Source organism: Ruditapes philippinarum, unplaced genomic scaffold (assembly GCF_026571515.1).
Source record: "Ruditapes philippinarum isolate M1 unplaced genomic scaffold, ASM2657151v2 ctg4963_1_1_1_1, whole genome shotgun sequence".
Lineage (NCBI taxonomy): Eukaryota > Metazoa > Mollusca > Bivalvia > Venerida > Veneridae > Ruditapes > Ruditapes philippinarum.
The window spans coordinates 30872-55008 of record NW_026860610.1 but is presented as its reverse complement, the minus strand read 5'-3'; the positions used below and the strand labels follow the sequence as shown (position 1 = coordinate 55008).

At 30.6% G+C, this 24137-nt stretch overlaps 1 long non-coding RNA gene across 1 annotated transcript; it reads right to left on the bottom strand.

The window, feature by feature from the left end:
• Positions 1-699: 699 nt before the first annotated feature.
• LOC132712776 (uncharacterized) lies at positions 700-7787 on the bottom strand. The gene is made up of 3 exons (XR_009623350.1): positions 7246-7787; positions 5145-5229; positions 700-1675 (listed from the first exon to the last, which is right to left on the bottom strand). It is a non-coding gene; the product is annotated as an uncharacterized LOC132712776 (long non-coding RNA).
• Positions 7788-24137: the final 16350 nt, after the last annotated feature.

Genomic DNA, 24137 nt, shown 5'->3' with positions numbered 1-24137 from the left:
GGTCAAGAACGGCGCAATTGCTTAATTTATCTTTTTTTTAATATAAAACTGTCTGTCTAATAGACTTATGAATTAAGTTGATTTACTAAAAAATAGTTTCAAACACAATAAATATGCAAGCCTACATCCTACTTGTACAACGTTTACAAATATGTGTTGTGTATTTAACACTGCGAAAAATATACTGATATACGGGAATATACGGTCCCGTATTTTTGACATATACGGGCGTGTACGGGATGTATTCGTCGAATATACGGACCAAGTATACGAGTCCGTATAGGGAACACCGGGTATACGGGAAGTCCGTATATGCATCAGGCATATACGGAATTCCGTATTTGCCCCATATACATGTACGTATATTTGTTCGTACTTTTGAAGTATACGGAGAATAAAATCCCGTATACGGACCATATTAAGGTTGTTATCCCTAGTATACTATAAATATACCAAGGATATACGGGACCGTATTTTCTACATATACAGAGGATATACGGACTCGTATTTTTTACGTATACAGAGGATATACGGAACCGTATATTCTACATATACAGAGGATATACGGAACCGTATATTCTACATATACAGAGGATATACGGAATCGTATTTTGCACATATACAGATGATATACGGAATCGTATTTTCTACATATACAGAAGAAATACGGAATCGTATTTTCTACATATATAGGGGATATACGGAATTGTATTTTCAATATATACAGGGGATATACGGAATTGCATTTTTTAGTTGTCCACAGGGAATACAGAAGTTGGAACTGTATTTTCTTGATAAAAGAAGATGCAGATAATATCAAAAGCATGCATTTACATATAAGTGACACGTATACATGACCGAAATTCAGACTTGTACAACAGAACATGTTTTATTACACATTTTGAATGGGAACTGTAAAGTCATATGCTTAAGAACTTTATCTTCACAAATGGAGTATTTCAAATAATAAAGTTAAAACCAAATCGAATCACTCTTAAATATTTATTATTTCATAAACATATATTCAATATGTATACATATATTAAACAAAATAAACATGTCTTCGCTACAACAGTCATAATTATATTGTTGCAAGCCTTATTTCGGAGGCACAAATTCATGTAGCGTTGCAACGGAACGGCTATATACCGGTATGATGCGATACAGAGTCATGAAATACGTATCACAGTGGAGAAAATCCGCACTGCGATATTTTCTTTAGAGATCGAGTTATACATGTACATGTTTCGATATTTTCATACATGTTTCGACATTTTCAAGCCGTATGAATTGCATGTTGTTTAAATCTAGAACAAACTATACCAACTTGAAGTTCGATTCTATTTATCTTAACAATGATTTTTATGAGCCACTTGTATTACACCCATAAAATATTTTGAAGATATTCATATCATTTGTTCGTGTTAACATTTACATATTATTTTAGGAAAATGAGTCCATAGCACAAATTGATTATTACAGAAAGTTTAAATAATAATCATTAAAATTAAAAATCCGTATTCACAGAAATTCGTCATTCAAACACAGTTCTTAAAAGCACTTAAATATATCAATCATCAATAGGAATGTTACGTAGACCAGTGTGACGTTGTCTATTTCGTGACGTAGGAAATGTTATCTCCAGATATTACAATCTTCTTCGGCATGTGTGTATCTGAAAAAGAGAGTTTAAAATCATGTTTAAATAGTGTCAGGAAATAGTTATCACAACTTTCAAAAAGACTATACACAAGCATTTTTTAAGCGTATACATTTATACATTTTTTTCTAACGCAAATTTCAAAATTATTTTATATTATTAGGATAAAGATGTCATTTATAAGCAATCATTTACACAGGAATTAAATGAAATGATTAATCTATGACGGATGATAAGTTATATGTTTTTGTTATAAAACCTTTACGAATATATTTATTTCACACCTGTAATATAAATGATAATGGTATCTTTGTTCTATGTAAAGAGTGTTTTATTGATTAAAAATATATTAATACAAAATAACATTGTATTTGGAAAAAGTGCTGACATAATCTTTTTGATCGTTTTACGATGTATATTAGCATCGTTAGTAGGAGTCAATTCGTTTGAAAAAAGGCTTAAAAAGTACAGATATTTTTACTCAGATGTAGATCCGTGTTTGCACAATGATATCCAGTTAAGTAAAAAGCGGAATACCCAGCTATACTTCTCAATTATATTAAAACGTTAATCTTAACGATTTGGATTATTATTTGTTTCAATTTCAATTGTTTCAAAAACTATCTCAGCAACGAATGAATACCTTCAATATACAATAGTGTAGATTATTATTTTTTTATTGTCAAGACTGTTTAACTAGGTAAGTTGACAATAGAATCTCTTACAGTGTGTCATCTCTAAAAATAAAGTGATAATTCTCACGAAATATAAATCAATGAAAATATCCTCCCTTGCCTATAGCATTAATCTGATAGTATGAAATCAAATTCAGATAATAAAATATACGTATCATATGTGACAATTTCATAAAATAAGATAGGAAATATTTTTGTTAATACATGCGAATGCGACTATTACGTGCGCACATGACACATTTACGTATCAACGCAATATGTTTCACGTGCGCACAAGTACTGTGCGTTTAGTATGATAATTAAGTGACGAGGTGGTCAAGTCCACTTTCCAGGTGTAAAACAGCTATCATATTGTGTTTATTATCTTTAAACAGGCTAGCTATATAAATTAAATTATCAACAAATTTACCAACTCTCAGCGTAATGCAGTAGGTAAGGTTGTGATAAATATCAATGCAAGACAGCTAGGCTCGGATTGCACCTTTTTCCCAAAAATATTGCTTTATAATTATCAATCAGGTAGGAAAGTTATGTATCATTTATTGTAAAGATTATAAATGCTGTGATATTTTCTATTAACTTCTCATTTTGTTTTAAATGTAGCTATATTTAGCCCTATTTAGCAAGTTGGTGCAAACTTATACGGAATGCATGATACTGTACACAGACTGTTTCAACTATAGTTAAGTTTGCACGAAATACTATCGCACTGCAAAAGTACTATGACTACTACATACTACACACTATACAGGATAAAAATCACTATCATCCGTGCATGTATATCTAAATTATTAAATATCATAACAAAACTGCCTTTTTTATCCCAATTCATTTTTCTAATGTAAAATTTTAAAAAAAATATATGGAAAGAAAAACGCAAAAAAGTAAGACAACTTGTGAGGCTCGAACTTGTGATAAAATTTAACGTGTATGACATTCTAACTTTTACATCAAGACATTTCAAATTCTGTTTCTTATCTGACATTATATTCGCTTTGAAAACCCTGTTTTACCTATTCAGACAAATGTTGTTAACTTTAGTGTACATGTACAAAAGAAAATGTAACGTCACTCTCACATTATCAAAGCGGCGTACTTATCGCTTTACGCACGTAGTAACTAAACAAATTACTATCATTAACATATATAAAAGTGATTAAACTGTAAAGAAATACATATTTTTTGATTCAGTAATATGTTTAAGAAAAGAAAACTAATTTAATAAAATAAAGTCGCATGCACATTGCATCTATATCAAACCATTTTGTGTGTTCGAGTTAATTCTTATATTTTATATATTTGATTTTTGCATATTACAAGCAAGTATGGTTTAGCATTTTCAAATGCGCGGCAAAATGCTTATATCATATATGCCTTAATTGACATCATTTTATGAAGTGTGACATCATTCCGCCAAAGAATTGATTCTAACAAGATATAAAAGAGAACCAGTGCAGGGCTCACACTGGCTCAAATAAAATAATAGCCAATATTTTTAACCTAAAAAAATAATAGCCAAAAGTTCACGATTGAGCGATTAATAACATAAGCAGTTGATTAAATAAACATTCCATATAAAACTTTTTTCAGTAAATAAACTGATACATTTGTGTATATTGATAACTACCTTTTTTTACATAGAACAACAACTTTGATTGCTATTATAGAACATGTTTTATAGTATAATAACTGTATAACAATAATATTAATGATTCATTATAACTTTACATAATGCTGTTATCAGACAATTTCTTTTGTTTATTCTAATCAAATTTTGTCAGCTATACTGTAACCACTGTCATTTTCCACATTTCACACAGAACTGGAGTAGATCTAGGTCATATTAGCCTATAGAAATAACACTTGCAAACTCATTCACAGAATGAAGCCTTTTTACTGAATAACTTACTGAAAAGTGTCATCATCACCAATGTAATACAAATTTTCTGCCATAATAGTTAAGATTTTTAAACAGAACATAGCTTATTTTCACCTTAAAATAAATATAAAAATTATCGGGGTCGCGAAAATATGTGACAATCGGATTTTTTCCTGTTTTCTGAAGAAATGTTCACAATTTTGGTTGTTGTGCAAATAGTTATTTGGAAGTTAATACCTTTTAAATATTTTATCATTGTTTTCCACTGGCGATTTAGTCAAGCAGCTTAAAACAAAAAAAATCAAAATTTGCAGTTACTGCAATTTACGGTAAATTTTGGGTTGGTCAATATCCAGTTTATCAATTTTTTAGACGATTTTTGTGGCTAATTGACGGACATTTGATGGCTATTATAATGCTGGACAATATCTTTAAAGTACCTTTACAATTTTACATCTCCCATGTATTTTTATCACCTCGGGCAATATAGTAAGCAGCGCGTGACCGATTAAAAGTTGACACTCAATTAAATTCACCCCGCTGGTGTTAATTGTGTCTACTGCATTCTTTATCGATTTTTACACCTTATATAAACACTGTTGGAAGTATAAAATAATCGCCAGATTTTGTAGCCAAAATGCAAAAATAATCGCCAATCTTATAAAATAATCGCAAATGGCGACTATGGCGACCAGCAGCGTGAGCCCTGCCAGTGTATGTATAACTAACCACATTTATTCTTGTCAAAATAAATGCGTGTAATTAAGGAAATATGACTTTGCCTTGAGAAAGAATAAAGCACATGATGTCAGTACAGAGTGGAATAGATATGAGTCTGGGTAACTCTTCTTAACAGTGTAATTGTCTTATTTCATTCACAAAACACAACAATATATATACGTGAACTTACATCTATATAACTTGCTACCATACTTTGCTTCATCTACAATTGCTGTAAAGATGGCACAGCTGCATTTCTAGAAGATTTAACTGTCCTGAAAAATCATAATATAACTTCAGCATAAAATGATAAAGAGAACATTGAAAATATTTCATAAGTGATCACATGTGCGAAATTGTTAATACTGTAGGAACGTGTTCACTTTTATGTGCATGTGTAGTTATGTATTTTGTGTGTTCGTGCGTGCGTGCGAGTGTTACCATATTGCTTTATGTGAAATATAAGTCAAAATATGGAATGTCGAAAAATGTGTGATGTACAAAGGCTCAATATAGTTTTTCAAGCGTTTAAATTCATGTATAATGAAATATTAAATAACTATTTCCTCAAACAGGCGCGTGTTTGTGACTGACCCATGCGATATCACCTTATGCGTAATGTTTATCTTAAAAACTAAACAAAGAGTTAAAATTATAATAAGAAAAAAATATTTAAATTTTAATTTGTCCAATAAAAAATACATTGTAAATGTCGAAAACTCAGTTCATGTATATACAATTTAAAATCTGGGTAATCCTGAATAACGTAGATAAATAACCAAAAATATCGAATGAAAACCAAGAGTTGTCTGTCCTGAACTGCGAGTAAACTCGATCTTGCTAATTACTATTAATGCTAAAACAATACAAACAAAGCCGTTTAAAATTCTTACACCGACAACAGGCTTCGTATCAATGTAAAAATAAACATATGAGCCGCGTCACGACAAAACCAACATTATGGGGTTGCGACCAGCATGGATCCAGACCAGCCTGCGCATCTGCGTAGTCTGATCAGGATCCATGCTGTTCGCTTACAAACTCTATAACAAGTAGAGAAACCGATAGCGAACAGCGTGGATCCTGATCAGACTGCGCGAATGCGCATGCTGGTCTGGATCAATGCTTGTCACAAACCCAATTATGTTGGTTTTGTCGTGACGCGGCTCATATGCTTTGACACCAAGGGTAAGTGAATTAACAGTTAACTGTTAAACTTAACACCTGACGGCCATATTACATGCAATCATACACATTCTTTGTATTAATGTAAATAAAAGATTCTGACAATTATTTTCATTTTATCTATTCATCTAAATGTATTATGATTTAAATAAAAAAGAAATGTTTGTTTCCTATTTTTGTTTAAGATTTGTATTCATTTAAGAATAGGTTAATATAAATAAGAAATATATAACAACATGTGTACAGAAACTTAAAAAAAGTGAATAAAATTGAAAAGAGCGGAGTCTTTAAATTGACTTATGTTTGCATCAAATAATGGGGATTTGTATAAAAATAAAAACTGCGAATATAAAACAAGTATTCTGCTCGTTAAATTATCAAGACTGAGAAACAATTTTATCTAAAAATTTATAAACCTATTTTTTAGAAGTACTAAGCAATTTTCTTTTAAAATATGTTAATCTGTTAAATCTGATAATTTTTGTTATTATATTGAATAGATAAAACATAACCTATTTTTCGGCTACCAATTTCATAAATTACTATTAAAATAAAAAGAATTTGAGTGTCCCTTTTCGATATGATCTTTCTTGCACATTGATTCGCACCCCTGCTGTTGATCGCTCAAGATTATAAAGTCCAATTAGTTGACCAATCAAGCATACATAGGTCGTGTCACACACACTGATTAATCCCTTAGTACTACCATGTCCAGGGGCTGTAATACCTTGACATATTTGGTGTTTAAATGTCGTAATTTAAACTCGGTGTCTTTTTTACCCTGAAGGGAAGTTACGATTAACGCATTTAACAAATGCCCTTTTCATTTTTTGTTTTTGCATTTTTCATAAAAAATATTAATTAAACAAGATACAATTTAGAAATCAAAATCAAACTCGTAACCTCCCAGTCTAAATTTAGGGATATATCGCTGCTTTAATTATCTAATCCGGCCGCCATATTGGATAGCGAAACAGATTAAACAGTGTTAAAGTTTTCTAAAAACAAATCAGTTTAACCCTGAAATAAGCTGTTGTTCACAAAATGCAACTATTCTATTGATCGCATATTGATATTGCAACGATAAAAAATAACTTTTAACCTACCTTGTTTTGCAATATTCTGAATTTTATTTGCTATCCATTTCCAATCCCGTTTTTTCTTTTTTTCATTTCGCCCGCGCTATTTCTGATTGGTTGATAGGATTCACGTGATACAAAACCAACGCTTTAAACTCATTGGCTGTTTTGAAAACGCGTGATATGATAAGTTTGATAAGTTTTAAGTTTGATAAGTTTATTTTGAATATTCCATAAGGCTATATAGCCCATGAGGATATACAATGCATTATAATATGGCAAGACAGTATATGACATAAATGTACAAAACAATTTATAAGATATGCCTAGATACCGTTGGTGTAATAAAGCATTTAGCATTAATAATGCCACGGATTTATACTAAGGTCGGTGATAATGCGGAAGAAACCAACATATTAAGACCTTTATTCGATCCAAAATAATGCAATATTAAATTAGAAATATCATGTATCCATAAACGATAACTTTGCATACATGTATAACATAACCATTGATACTTTTTCATAGGCAAAACTTTGATTCTAATGCTCAATCGGTTATTTATTTTTTTGATAATAATAATAATAATAATAATAATAATAATAATAAAATAATAATAATAATAATACTTATGATGGTGATGATGATGATGATGATGATGATAATAGTTGATAATAATAATAAAATGATGATGATAATGATGATAATAATAATAATAATAATAATAATAATAATAATAATAAAAGACGTTTTAGAAGCGCTAAGAAATATTTATAAATTACACAAATTTTTGTGATAACAATAAGCGGGTAAAACAAAAGACCCACATTAAATTTACACATAGGACAAAAGCCCCCACCCCAGTCCATCAAACAAAAGCCTCCCTAAAGTTTATAGACCAGACTGATTACTTTCTATTTTTACACGCCCAGTGTTCGGGAACTTGGGTTATACTTCAAATAAATCTAGACAAGTATGCGCCTTTCACTTTTATTTCCTTGATAAGCTTTGAAAAGCGATTCTCTGAAAATATTCATTTACATTTGAACTGCACAATATATAATAAAGTAAACATAAAAACATCAATGAATTATAAGTACGAATTACACAATAAATCAAATTAGAACTTTTGTACCTTTAAATTTAAATCTTAATGTAAATTATCTTTTAAAACAATTGCATTTATTTGTTAAAATATTTCAAGTTCCAGATTTAAACTGACGAGATTCTCAATAGACGGAGATGGACTGGGGGGTGCTTTTGTCCTACCTGTATTTTTGATGGGGGGGGGGGCTTTTGTCCTACGTGTAAATTTCATGGGGGGGGGGGCTTTTGTCCACCTTGTCATTTTTAGATGGGGGGGGGGGGGCTTTTGTCCGTATCCCCATTAAAATAAATTACTTACTTACTTTCTTATACACATAAATGAAGTATAAAGATCCTTTCACATTATCTGCGGATTTCATAATTAAAATAAAACTTTATTAGTATAAGAATATTTGGAGTATCAGTAAAAATTCGAAAGTCCAATTTAAAAAATGATTTTACTATCAATATATAATTTAGTATGTTCTTAACTTGAGTTTTAAAATCAAACTAAGACAATTTTTATTTTTTTAAACAGAAATTTACTTTTACAAAAACTGTTCCAAGATACATAATTTTATTTTAACAAGGTAACAAATGTTAATTTACATAGCACGGTCATGTTCCCCTTTCCTGAACAATGTTCAAGTCACCGAATTATGCAGAAATACGGCTGATGGGAGACGAGGAAACTCGGGAGATGATGATGATATTTTTCAAGATATGCTATTTCGAATAATTTGACATCATCTATCAACAATACATGTACATACACCCCGAGTGACATCCATCTGATTCTAGCTTGTTAACTTAGATATAATTGGACCTGGCGGCAAGGTACTTTAAAGTTTACTTTAAGATAAATCTTAATTGTGTCGTCTTGTTTAAATGACGAATTCCGCCAAATTAAAGGATAACAACAACACGACGCTGCAAAAACATTGGAAAGAATATAGCAGCTATGTCTGTTTCATTTTAATATGTCGGGTTAGAGTCTTTATAATATCTGGAACAAAATCACATAGAGTCTCGGTTATGAGATCACAATTTAATTCCCTTATTTCGTACATGAATTATATTAGAAATTGACAATAAAAATACCGTTAAGAAATTCAACACCAATTGCGCTAACTTACCTAATCGGAGAAAACCGACACTCGATATACCCTGCTGCGTTTATGATCAATATCCGGATCAATATCCGGCTTAATCAGTATTGTCTTCGATTATGGCAATACAGCACGTGGCTATTACACAATATTATGTCATAAATGAGACCGCGCGAAAAGAATCAAAAATGGGGAATTCGGATCTACCACGGATTTATATTCCATAGAACAACATAAGATTTCTATTCAACACTTGTGTACAGAAACGCAAATCTTTGTTTCCTGAAATAAAAGATTAATAAATAAATAAATAAATAAATAAATAAATAAATAAATAAGAAATATATGAATAAATGAGTAATGAATGAATAAATGAATGTATGAATAAGTAAATGAATGAATGATTGGTTGATTGATTCAATGAATGAATGAATGAATGAATGAATGAATGAATGAATGAATGAATGAATGAAATGAATGAATGAATGAATGAATGAGATATCATTGTTGTTTTTCTCACATATGCAAGTACATGTATTATATTATGTATAGCCTATTTTTTATAGGACATATATCAACGTAAAATTTAATTGCTGTGTGGACAATCCCGATTTCATCTTCGTGATTTCACAATTATTTAACTTTCACGATTTCAACTTCACAGATTCACGATTTTATTATAATTAATTCATGTTTTGAACATCACAATTTCAACTTTATCATTTTCTCATGTTTGGCTTATCATTATAAAATATTATAATGATAATGAAAAGGAAATTGCAAAATAGCATGATTCACCATTGATGCAACATGCGAAACAGTACTATCTAATCGTCAATCGCAATTGTAAAGTATTCGCTATTTATCTGCGGGTGTATGCTAAAAAGCATACCAAGCGGTATTGAGCTAGAATACCGCGTCTGCATGTTACAGGTGGATGTCTTACATGTTCTGTGTATTTGTACGCAATTGACGCGTTAATTACTCAAGGAAATTTTGCATTGTGTTAATTGTCTAATGTCTGACAAATATATGATCAGACAATTTCTTTACTCTTACAAGAAATACGCTTTTCAGAAGTAAATTTTCATTCGCTATTTCTATATACAGAATCCGTATTTGCGCGAATACAGAATTTCGTATTTTAGTAATATACGGACTTCGTACATCAAAGTTCACGTATATTACGAGTGTACGGAGTTCGTATACTAGTCATGTACGGACTGATATAATATACGTTCCCGTACATCTCCGTATTTCAAGTTTCCCGTATTCTTACACGTATATTAATGATATACGGAATTCCGTACACTTCCGTATATCCATGTCTTTTTCGCAGTGTAAAACATAATTGTCTTAATAATTTTCTATGTAAATTATATGAAAAATATTATTTATTCCCTCTCGTAAATGACGTATATATATATAATTATAATGTAATTAATTACCATGTCATAGGTTTATTTAATACAATAGAATAATTTTAGCATGTATTCAATTACATGTGACTTTAATACTACTCTGTTAACAATTATCGTGACTCAATCAGATTCTATTATATTCATTCACTCGAGTAATTTAAAAAGAAAGTGAAAGATGCCAATATTTCTGAGAAACAAAATATTGTAGAAGCATAAGAAACATGTGAATACATTAATGTATTCAAACAGCAAATACGGTCAAGTGCAGAGTAACCATTTTAAATATGTGATTATCCTTTAATGAACGATTGTAAACAATGCCATAAATAAATTCATTCACAACAGTATCATTATGATAAGAATAATCATTTTGTAAAACTCAAGATCTCCTGTCCATCTTTAATTATTTTTGTCGGACAAACATACATGTATCGGTTTATTAAGTTCAACTCGATTTTAAGATCGTGTACTTTATACGTCTGTCAATAAACATTCAGTAGGGTGAACTTGTCTGAAACTTTTCATTGGCGAGAGCTGATTATTCTCTTATTGGACACAAGTTAATATTTGTGTCCGTGTTCTGTCAATGACAAGCATCACTTTAAAATTAAATTTGCACTCTTCTTATTCACGGGAATCTATACTTACTGTACAGATTGCCAGGATCTTGGGTTAAATAGCAGCGGTATTGATCGTGGTTATATTATTAAGAGATTTATTATGTATACTTGGTTTTAATTAACTTTGGCTTTCCAAACTATTGGTGATCTACAGACAAAATTTTACAAAAATGGTTTGGTAGATTAAATTTCTCCAGCAGAGCATCTTTTACATGGATATTTCAAACCACTGATTTCAATTATATCTATATATCATAAGTGTATGAAATTTTCATTTATGTTTATTTTGTCTTCGAGTTTGAACTAGACCTTTAAGTACACCTGTAAATACACCTATAAATGAAAGGACACGTATTTTTGTGACAAGTTAGAAGATGAATATTTTTGGAATGGATTCTATGCAATGTTTTTAAGGAAACTATTTAAACCATATTATTATGTCAATCGCCAAATAATGCAAGATTTATTGAATTGATGAATTCAGATAACAATTGTGAAAATTTAAGTATGTATATCGAAAAACTGTTTAACTTAGAGCAAGTGAGTGATATTTTGACATGTTTCAAAACGCTCAGATTACTGTTATTTATATTACAGTATGATTGTTATGCATATGGTACTATGTACTTATACGTGTCACATTTTGCTAACTACACGTAACCAATGAGGAAAATAGCAGGATTTTTTTTGTCAATAACACTATACCAAATCCATAGCAAATTTCGTACCCTCGTTTATTTACTTTAAATAACCAAATCATTTATAATATTTATAATTGTATTTGTAATTGTATCGTCAAATTTGTATTCATATATATTTTGCCACATTAGTTTGGAACCTTAATTATGAATTAAGAATAAACTTAAAACTTTAAACTATGTTGTCCTGTTTCGCTTATCAAATCATAATGCTAGCTTACTTAAATAGTTTGTTAATTTGAGTGACTAATACTGAAAATATTGGACTTCTCATTTCGTTTCAAACAATAACAACAAAAACAACAATAAAAAACATGAAAAAGTAAACACACATTCTAACAGAACAGAGGAGAGCCGACATAGCCCGACTCGTGTCGGTCGAACTGCAATTTTGTACGGTAGCAGCAGATAAATGCTGGAGAAGTTAGGTTGAGCCACGACATGGCTATGGTGCAAGCCGATGAATGACGACGGAAACCGTATTTTAAGCAATGAATTTATATTTAAAATGTTACGTGAGTTCTGTTCTTTGAAAACCATAGAATTACTTGTACAGACTGTGATAAAAGTGACTGTTATGTTGCCCCAAACTGAGTCTAGTCTGTAGTATTACAGGGAAAGTATCAAGCAATCGATTTTCTTCACGAATCTCCTCATTTCATCCCGGCAACTTACCAGGACGCATCAGGGCATACAACATGACAATGTGAATTAGGCATTAAGATTCACATTCTGGTAAAATAAATATTACGAAAATTTCAAAATTATAGTAATGCTATTCTTAACTCTAATATGCATACAATAATTATTAAAAGATTTATATAAATCCTTTGGTTAGCTAATGATGAAATATACCGTAATATATTATCAACATGACATGAAAAATAGATTTGAATATTTGTTATAAAGACTGAGAAATATGTAACTCATTAATTAACTTCAATGGAGAAATAGTAACTCATTAATTAACTTCAATGTCATATGTTTCTTAGATAAACATATTCTTTGATAAACATGATAAAGAATTGTATTGTATTTGTTGTAGTATTTAGCCGTTTCATGCCAGAACACGATTGCAACATGTACAGAGTTATGGAACAGAGACCAGGTCAACACCAAAACTAAAAACAGACACCAGAACAAACAGTATCAGAACTCTTGCTACCATTCCAACAACAAATCTTCCGGTTACAAAACAGTTTTGCTGGGGTTATACAAAGTAACTTTGTAAATCGTCAATGAATATCTCTGTCAGTAGCTGCAAGCAATTAAGATCAGAGATGGTTGGCAAATATTAATAAATAACGACTCTGCGAAATAAGTATAAACCACTTGCCATGCTAGAGAAAGTTATTGGCAATTTTCAAAAAAATATTATGATAAATAATATTAATAATAATCGTGCATTATATAAAAGGTAATAATTCCCATTAAAAAAACAACAACAAAAAAACAACAACATTTAAATAGCCAAACCCTGACCTGACCTAACCTTACTTAACCTTACCTACCTACATACCTACCACCTCTATCCATATACCTACCTACCTACCTAAATAAATAAATAGATAAATAATCTGTTATATTAAGTACCTGTTTTTTCTCTATTTTGTTTGCCAATCATGTCCAACGGCAATACTATCATTGTAAAAGTACAACCTAAATGATTTGTAAATATTTGTAAATTTGGCTGATTTTACTTGGCCTTGGTAAGGTTTTAAGAATTTTTGTTTATCTTTACTCAATCACTTTCTTCAAAATTGATTTAATGTTTCCTTTGGTACAGAATGTATTATTAGGACATACAGTCTGATAAGAAATATGTTTTCTGAATTTGACGTGTTTTTTAAAGCCTTTTTCTAAAACGTTTATTTTCATTTTATGAAATAAGAACATAAAATAACCAGACGTCGATAACTTCTGTTCGTACGTGACCCAGCTTCGAATCGTATAAGAATGATTTTCATAGATTATCGTAGTAAGTGAGAAACTAAAAATCAACCTTCAGAGCTCAGACTTCTGAAATATATTTAATTCATCAGAAGAAACACCATTACAAAAGGGTAGGTATGTATTCAACCAAGTTTCTAAGAAATATCTTCCGAAACGAAACTTTTCATCGATGAAATTTTTGCAAATGAACATTTCATCACAACACATTGTAATCAGTCTGACACATAGAGCTGTTAACCACCCTATTGTATAACCTTATGACAACAAGGCTCAGCTTCAAGAAATACCTGGTTCGTTTGCTAGTTGTTTTGCGTTGAAAAGAATAAGTTTAAAATGTCCATACACAATAACGATGAAACGTAGATTACCTAGAGTTGTACCAAATATAATAATTAATCTTTAAACATGTTTTTGCTAAAACATAACCGGTTGTTAAATATTTCAGGTGACCGACATAATCCATCAAGAAATTATATTGCTTAAAAGTACTGTAGAAAAATCAGGTTTTTGTAAGAAACAGAGTTTCATATATATAAATGAAAAATAGGAGCATAAGGTGTATGTGCTGGTAGAACTGCATTCATTTGCATTAAAACCTCAATGGTAATCATGTAGAATTTTTGTCTTGTAAATTTAAACAGTTCGAAGCAAATGTGCAATAACTTGATAAAAGGAAAACACAATAAGTGTTTATTTCTCTTATTCCACTGTTAAATTTAATTTTCAGTACTCAGCAGGGCTGTCCTTTTCAGAATTTAACGAATATTGTATTTATTTCATATTTCTTAGAAATTATCTGAACAAAATGCACGAGAGAAACATAAGATAACTTTCAATTCAATCACCTTTATTTAATCAATACAACAGGGAAGACAGCTGTAAAAATAACTAATTTAGTGACACACAAGCGATACTTTTCTCGCCTCCCGACGAATATTGCAAATATAGCATACCAGCCACTCTATGAAAAGTTTGTGATAAATGTATTTAATTGTTTATGTAAAATCAAACTTACTGGCACTTGCTTTTAAGAGTTTTAAGTAATGTTTTTATCAGACAAGTTTAATAAGTTCTCGTTTTCTTTTAAAAATTCTTCACTATGTGCATTCTTACGACTCTCCATGTCAACACAATCACACTTTCATTTTCAAATAATTTTAAAAAGTAAATTAATTGTCAAAACTATAACTAGTGATGCTCGAATATTTAACATTAACTACAGTTGTTAGCAAAAATGAAAATACATTTCGATTATATTGACTTTCAATTCAACATACCCATGCCAGCAACGGCCAAACTCAATTTTCCTTTGTGGCTGAGACATCAGAACTGGATCCACCGTTTATCCATGCGTGATTGTAAAAAGCGACTAAATGGGTTCGAAATAACGGCGTTATGCATCTATTAGCTCCATCAGGTGAGGTGGTGTTAGCCTACCTGGTTATGGTTAAAGTTTGTTATACCCGAGGTAAGCCAAAATTATCCTGTTTCGGTGCCATTTGATCTAAATTGTGTTGGTGCGCTGTAAAATAAAACGGAAATCAAGTTCACAATATAAACAATGATATCGTTATTTAAATAACTTTTAGTCAATATTCATGGAATGACTGATCTGGTACATTTAACCGGCATTGTCTCTAAAGCAGATTTGTTAATATCAGAGCTGTAACTAGCAGCGATTATATGCATTTTAATGAAGATTAAGTAAACAACAAAAATGTTATTATGCAATTTTAATTTTCGGTGGTGTGAAGAAAATATTTAACAGCTATTTGTTATCAGATTATTTCTGTAAATATTTGCGTGTGGCATAAAATAATGCAATAAAATAATGTAAATTAAAACTATTTTGCATTAATTTTAATAATTTACAGTTTTTCACGGTTGTCATGAAAATTAAACAAGATTTGACATATGTCCTGAGTTGATATAATAATTAGATCAAACAAAATATTTTCTTATTTGATTTATAAGCCTTTGACAAATTATGATCTCTTATACGATCTGTTAGAGCTCACGCTTTGCTATGGTCACCTAGTCAACACGAAGACAACATTAAATATTTTTAGCGAAAATGGTCGTTTCATTAGCTTTACCTCAATCTTTTACTTTTTCTTAATTTCGGAATAATTATCATTAAGCACGTTTCCCTTCCTTATTAATGATCTGAGTAGTTTTAATGCCAATATCTTCTCTTTATGGTGTTTCTGTGATATCGTCTTTAATAAACAAACTATGCACATTGTCATTATTTATTTATAATTGCTGAAGGTAAAGTGATTTGACTTTCTTGGTGCGCTGATTTGACTTTCCCTGCCGCTGCACCTTTGATAACTGATCTTACAAATATTAGTTTTTTTACAAATGTAAAAGTCGTGGCTGGTTAGAATTACAAAGCATTAAAGATGTAAAATGTTCATCTTTGAGTAAACTATTTTAATCGGAGAAATTTATTAAAACCTATGAAATTCCTACTGAATATGTCTAATTAAAATAAAAAACATGAATAATAAACTATATTTAAGGTCACGTTATCTAATACAGGACAAATTAAGTTGGTCTTTTCTAAAAAAAAAAAATGCCAGTTTTTTTAACGACACTATATATTCATATTGTGACGACCTATGTGTGTAGAGTTTTAAACATGACATATTAACTTTGTGTGAAGTCAAAACATGTTTATTTTATATTTACAAAGAGACTGTAGCAATTATCAATATTTTCTGATATCAAATTTGAGCATAGTTTATGTTTAAAAAATAATAAATGCCCACCAAAGACTCAAATTCAGTGTATCTTACTCTTTTCATACCACAGTGTTTTATCTACATGGACCTTTTTTCCAAGAGAGGATGATGCAAAGTAATATGACAGCTGATATTGTAAATCGGTTGTCTTTTAAGGACTAGAAGATATTTGATCTATTCTATATAACTAATTTGATTTATGTAAAAATATTAAGTTAAAAAGTGATTATACATTTAAATTATGATCGATTGAGTTTTTTGTTTTATTATGTTAAGTAAACGTTAAAATTCTTCTGAAATAGTAAAGAATAATAAGAAATAAAATTGTATTTGTTAAGAATTACAAGTGATATACAATAAGATATTCAATGACCAAGCTGGCTTTGTACCACTTCATTTATGCAAACTCTAGGATGTTATTAATTGTTCAATTTTCATACATAAAACAACACAAAAATACAAATAGTTAATTTATAAAAATCAATGGTCAAATGTGTAGTAAAACAATTGGGTTACACACAACTCCTTGAAATAAATACTGATTACAGAGTCTGCTGCTTGAAAATCATGCTAATAATAAAGTTTACCTCAATTAACACTGTACTGGCATGCGAGCAGTTCCCGTACAGAAGCAGTACCCGTATTTTTCATTTAAACGCTTGATTTTTACATGCATTCTTCAAAAATTCATTTCAAATCAAGCAGATACATAAACGAGACAAAATCTAAGTGTCAGTTTGGCAGTACGTATAAAAAGTCTCATTTTAAATCACTTTCACCTGTGCGTTGTCAAAACGTGACCTTGTTTTATCTGGGGGATTCCGTCTTTGCGCGCATGCGCAAACATACTTACACGTGAGGCATGTTAAAGGGTTTTCCACTAATACCACCTGTTTACAGATAAGAAGGCAATGTGATGAAAACTTGTTTAATTATCAGAATTTTGACCAATATTACTATATAAAATAATTTTATGGCTTTGATGCGTAAAATATCATGCATACAAGCATGCCATCGCATGTGAATGCGTTGGGGGTAACTGTACTGGGTAATAGATATACGCGTTTTGTCTACTTTCTATTTCCTGAATTACATCTATTTATCTCTTAGAAAATGGTCTGTTCAACAATTATAAATGAAAAATAGGTCCGATATAATAAAATTGTATAATTATAATGGGTTAAATTTTATGTACGGGAACTACTTCTCTTCATACAAAATAATGGATAATTTCGGTACCCCATATGAGGCCTCATAACTAAGGGTTATTCTATGTTTAGAACATGATGGAATTTCCATGATTTGTGTGACGAGCCGAATATTGATGTGTAACATTCAAATTTTAGTGAGTGAGCGTAATAAAAAATAATGTTTAAGTAACTACGATTTTTGTACGGGAACTGCTCGCATGCCAGTAGATATAAATTGATAACCAAGATATTTTTTATCCATTTCATTTCAATATTATATGTCCTTTTACTTGATATTAGACCTTTTTAAACAACAATACTTATGTAAGCAACACGTTTGCTTTATATTATCTAGGCAATTCCTAGTACAACCGTTCTACATTGAACTAACTTAACCCGTCAAAGCAAAAACAATACAAAATATTTTCATACACAAAAGCAAGCCAGTAATATATAATAAAATGAACTTCTCAAATAAACATATCCTGGTATATCCTAAAATCATTACGTAAATGTGCACCTGCAAGAAGGGGGATCAGATATCTTTGGCGAAAAAGGAAAGAATAAATAACGACTTTTTGCAAACTTTGCTTACCGCAAAGACAACATTTGTCAAAGACAACATTTAGAGAAATTTATTGGCAATTAACGAATTCAGACAATATAAATCAGGAAGTGTGATTTAAATGCGTATGGTGACAATATTAATGTATTGATAATGTTGAATGTTGTGTTTTTGTATTATCTAACCGTTTGCACTGGTGGTTGCTCTGGGAGATCATTAACTTGACTAAAAAAGATATGTTTAGAACGTTACTATTCAATAAATCAAAGTTACATCATTCCAAACAACTTGGTATTTTACTTTTAAACCAAAATTACAAAACTTTTTAATTCTAGGCTAATTCTTTGAATATTTCAATGTATATTTCATAAAATAGATTTTTGGGACTTACTGAGAACAATAAATAAATACTTAAATAATGAATAAATGATACTTTAAAGTTAGAACTACTTTTGCTGTTGCTGTCTTACAAAGAAAACAACAGAGCTGTCTTACAAAGAGAGCCACAGAGATGCAAGTACATCTGTTTTCAATCATTACAAATGCGATTTTTAAAATATCTTTAACATGATATCTATGAAATTGTAATGTTGCCATTATCTTAAAAAGTGACTTTAAAATGATACGTTTTGATTTGATATTATGATTTTTTATTTTTACTATTTAGTGTGATTAAATATAGATATTCTGGACGCATGCTTCTTGAGGATACAGTTTCTTAACATTTATTTATATGTAACTATAGAATAGAATCATTTCAAAACTATGAAACATGTATCAACATGAAACTTGTTATACTAAATAATTACGGCATGGCACAGTTGCAGGACAAGGTCCATCATTGTTAAAGCAATATTTTAGGAATGGTACCCTTTTAACTAAGATTTTTTTCACTGAAATTAGTAATTGATAGAATATTTTAAAGCTGTCAAATATATCTCATTTAAAGCATAAAAAGGGACAACAGACAAAGCCAGTTATGCGCATTTTAGAGTTACACCCCATTGATCAAAACGAAAATAATGTAGCGTTCTCATTGTTGGCATAGTTGTTACAGCGTGCAAATGCAACTGTCGTAAATAAATAATCACCATTTATATATTTATGTCCCGTTATTATATGAAAGATATTTGAACGTCTATGTTAAAGAATTATATTCTCCAACATACACAACGTTATTCTAACATTTTAAGCCTATTATAGCATTCGGCATGATATGGCCAGTTATGTGTTGACGTAAAAATCCAAACAAACAACGTTATTAACTTATTAAAAAGATGACTAAGAGTAAAACATAAATTATTATGATCATTTTCGGGCTATTGTGATCTTTGGATCATCTTCGTATGCAAAATCTTCATGTAAGTGATTACTAAGAAAGTATTAAAGATAATATTGTAAGTCTTGACATGAAAAGTCAGAGCAATAACAATGACCAACTTCAGACTAGCGCATATTATCCATTACTTTTAAAAGGGACTCCACTGTGATTTTTTGCACAACGGATCTGGAGATAATTGTTCAAGATTAATTTACACATTGATGTCCGTCTAGGTGCAAACTTTCAGATCACTCTCTCACTCCGTTTTCCAGATTTATTATTCATTTATTGCTAATATGAACAACATATAGCAGGATTTATTCAACTGATCATATAATATAATATTTAACAAAAACATTTTAAGCGAAAGATATTAAGATGTCATCCCGCTCGTTTTCGGGTTATCTACAATTGTTTTTTGAAAATGCGGTTTATTTCAGGGGCAGATATTTCATTTTTCAAGATTATTGTAGATATTGATTTCGGTCTAGACCAATAACTTGTGTTCAAACTTACTGATCATTCATCCACTCCGTTTTTTTTATTTAGATTGTATTATCAGTGTGAACAATGGTACAAGATATAAGAGTGTTACAACGTTTTACACTCAGATCAGGCTAAAATAGCACAGAAAATACTATTTCAATTCATTCTGAGTATATTCCATAAACATAACTTGCATATTTTTGTTTTTGTTTAAGGTGTTCCAGTTAATCTATGCAAGAAGTTCAAATTTTATGTTTTAGGCTCTTGAACCTCAGAAGAGCTCCTTTAGGTTAAAGTTTTACACAAAATCCTAACGTGACTTATTTCTGGAGAGATCTCATTAAGGAGAAATACATAACGAAAGAACCATGCTTTACAAATGTTCTGATATGCTCCCCATGGTCTATACTGCGAACCATTCCTTTGTTGTATATAATCTCCCAGTCAAATGAATTTCTGCATCTGTATAAACAGCAATATCCTCTCAATAAATGTGAAGATTTAAGGATATAAATTATTCCATTCTTACAGAAACATAAAGATTTTACTATTTGTTTACGAACACTGTTATTTTATGATATTCCAGGTATTTATCAGCAAATAGAAATGTCTAAAGAATTATATTGCTGAAGCAGAAATAATCATACATAAATGATGGCAAAAACAGAAGAAATTTTGAAAAATATCATTTCTTCCCTGTCATAAACGACCAGAAGCCTGTTCAACTAATAGTTAAATCAGGCGTGCATTTAGTGTAAGATGATTGTGCATGACCGTTTATTTTCTTCTACGCAATTGTAAGTTCGTACAGTTAAATAAAACGATATTGTAATTTGATAAAAAGGACCAAGGTTTATTTTCTTTAGAATAATTTTCAATATGTATTCAATTATAATAGTTACTTTAATATGAAACATTTGTCTACCGATAACAATTTTTGTGAAGTAATCAGATTCTAATGTATTCATTCATTCATTCATTCATTCATTCATTCATTCATTCATTCATTCATTCGAATAATGCTTATAAAGTAAGTGCTGAGAAACAAAAATGTGTAGAAGAATAAGAAGCATGTGAGTACATTAATGTATTCAAAGCAATAGTCATAGCAACAAATACAATCACGTGCAGGGTAACAATTTTTAATAATTGATTATCGTTTAATAAATGATTGTAAACTAGGTCAGAAATAAATGCATAATGTAAACATATAAATGATGTTATGACACTCGGCACCAAAAGGACACACAAGTTTACGCAGAAAATATTTATATTATTATGGCAAATGCTATTACGAATGTTTTAATTTTACAGATTTTCATTATAAACACTTTTTTTTTATAAAATTTGAGGTAGATAAAACAGGAACATTGATAATTATTAAACACATCAAGTTTTTCCAACTTTAACGGTATAGATAGAAAAATAAAAATACCACGAAAAATTGGTATGTAAATTTATTTAATCAGAGATAAATTCCGTAACGTTAAGGTCAATTAACCAATCATGTACGGTGTACAGATCACGTTCTCCTCCATGTACCGAAAACAGGTCACGTGCTCCTCCATAATTTAAAAATTAATCGCGTACCAGACCCTAGGGACCCCAGCCCGCAGGGAATTAAACTAAGAATAATCATTTTGTAACACTATAGATCTTCTAAGCATCTTTATTTATTTTTGTCGGACAAACATACACGTATATGTATCGTTCATATAGTTTCATTCGACTTTAAGATCGTTCACTTTATACGTGTGTAAATTAACATTCAGTACTGTCAACATATCTCACTGAAACTTTTTCATTGGCGAAAGCTGATTATTTTCATTTAGCGCTGTGTTATTGGACACAAGTAAATATATTTGAGTCAGTGTTCTGTCAAAGACAAGCACCATTGTTTAATTAAATTTGCACTCTTCTTTTTTATGGGAATATATTCTTACTGTACAGATTGCCACGATCTTGGGTTAAATAGCAGCGGTATTGATCGTGGTTATATTGTTAAGAGATTTATTATGTATACTTGGTTTTAATTAAGTTTGGCTTTCCAACATATTGGTGATCTAAAGAAAATGTTTTTACAAAAATGGTTTGGTAGATTAAATTTCTCCAGCAGAGCATCTTTTACAGGTATACTTTAAACCACACATTTCAATCAAATCTTAATATTATAAATGTAAGAAAATTTAATTTATGTTTATCTCGCCAGCTTAATTGAATAGTTTAATTGTTTGTTAAATCTGATAGACTTACTTAAAATATTGAACTACTTATTTCGTTAACAAAAACAGCAACGAAAACAAAACACATTTTAAGAAAACGGTCCAAAGCCGACATAGTCCCGACTCGTGCGAGTTTAGCAATGATTTGGCACGGTAGCAGCCGTTGAATGCCGGAAAAGTACGGTAGATCCACAATATGGCAGCGGTGCAAGCCTATGGACACTGACGGAAGCCGTATTAGCCATGATTTAATATCTAAAATGTTACCTGAGTTCTGTACTCTGTGAAAAAGACAGTTCTGTTATGATTGCCCCAGTAATTTTCTTGCTATTTATATGTTCCGTGTAACGCCTGGGCTTTTCCGTCCTGCCTCCGTTGCTCGCCGTAAAGTCGTCAGATAACACCGAGGCTCTGTTGCCGACGTCCGAGGATGAACCGTGGCTTACCGGGACACACCATAGTGTCAACGTAGTGTCGTCGCAAACCGTAAAATTCCCTAGTGAAGCAGTTTTACAATTTACTGTTGTTTCGCACAAAACCGAGTCTGGTCAATAGCATTGCCGGAAAGATACCAAATGCAACGGATTTTCTTCACGAATCTTCCCGGTTTATCTGGGTCCATCGGCTACAAATTATCGGAAGTCACCGGGGCATACCCCGGGACAGTGATAACTAAGCTTAACGATTTACAGTCTGTTATTCACATTTATGTAAAAGGACTATTACGAAAATCTAGAATTTATAGTGTTGCTATACTACATTCAAATTTGCATACATTAATTATTTAAATAATGCACATCTATAAGTTAGCTAATCACGAACTATACTGTAATATTTTATCAACATAACAAGAAAAATAGATTTGAATATTTTTGGAAAAAATCTGATATATATAACCCATAAATTAAGTTCAATGCAAAATGCATTCTTAAAAAAACATGATAAAGAATTATATTTTATTTGCTGTAGTATCTAGCCGTTTCTTCCCAGCAAACGATTAAAACAGGTACAGAATTATGGAACACTGGCCAGGTCAACAGATAAACTAAGAACAAAAACTTACCGAACTTACAGACACCGAACGAACAGTATGAGAATTTCTACTCATAATACCATATCAACAACAAACCTCAGATTACAAAACATGTTTAGCATTTTGGTGGATTATACGAAGTAACTTTGTTAATCGTCAATAAATATCTTCTTCTGTAGCTGCAAACAATTAAGATCATAGATGTTTGGCAAATATTAATAAATTAAGACTCTGTGAAATCAGTGTAAACCACCTGCCATGCCAGAGAAAGTTATTGGCAATTTTTAAACAAATATTATGAATAGTAACATTAATAATAATCGTGTATTGTATAAGTAATAGAAAGAGCACCGAAACACGAGGCTATCTGATTTGTACGAGGGGGCGTAGACCCCGAGTATTAATCAGATTGCCGAGTGTTTTGGTGTTCTTTCTCTTTTGTATCATAGTCAAACATAAAAGCACGTT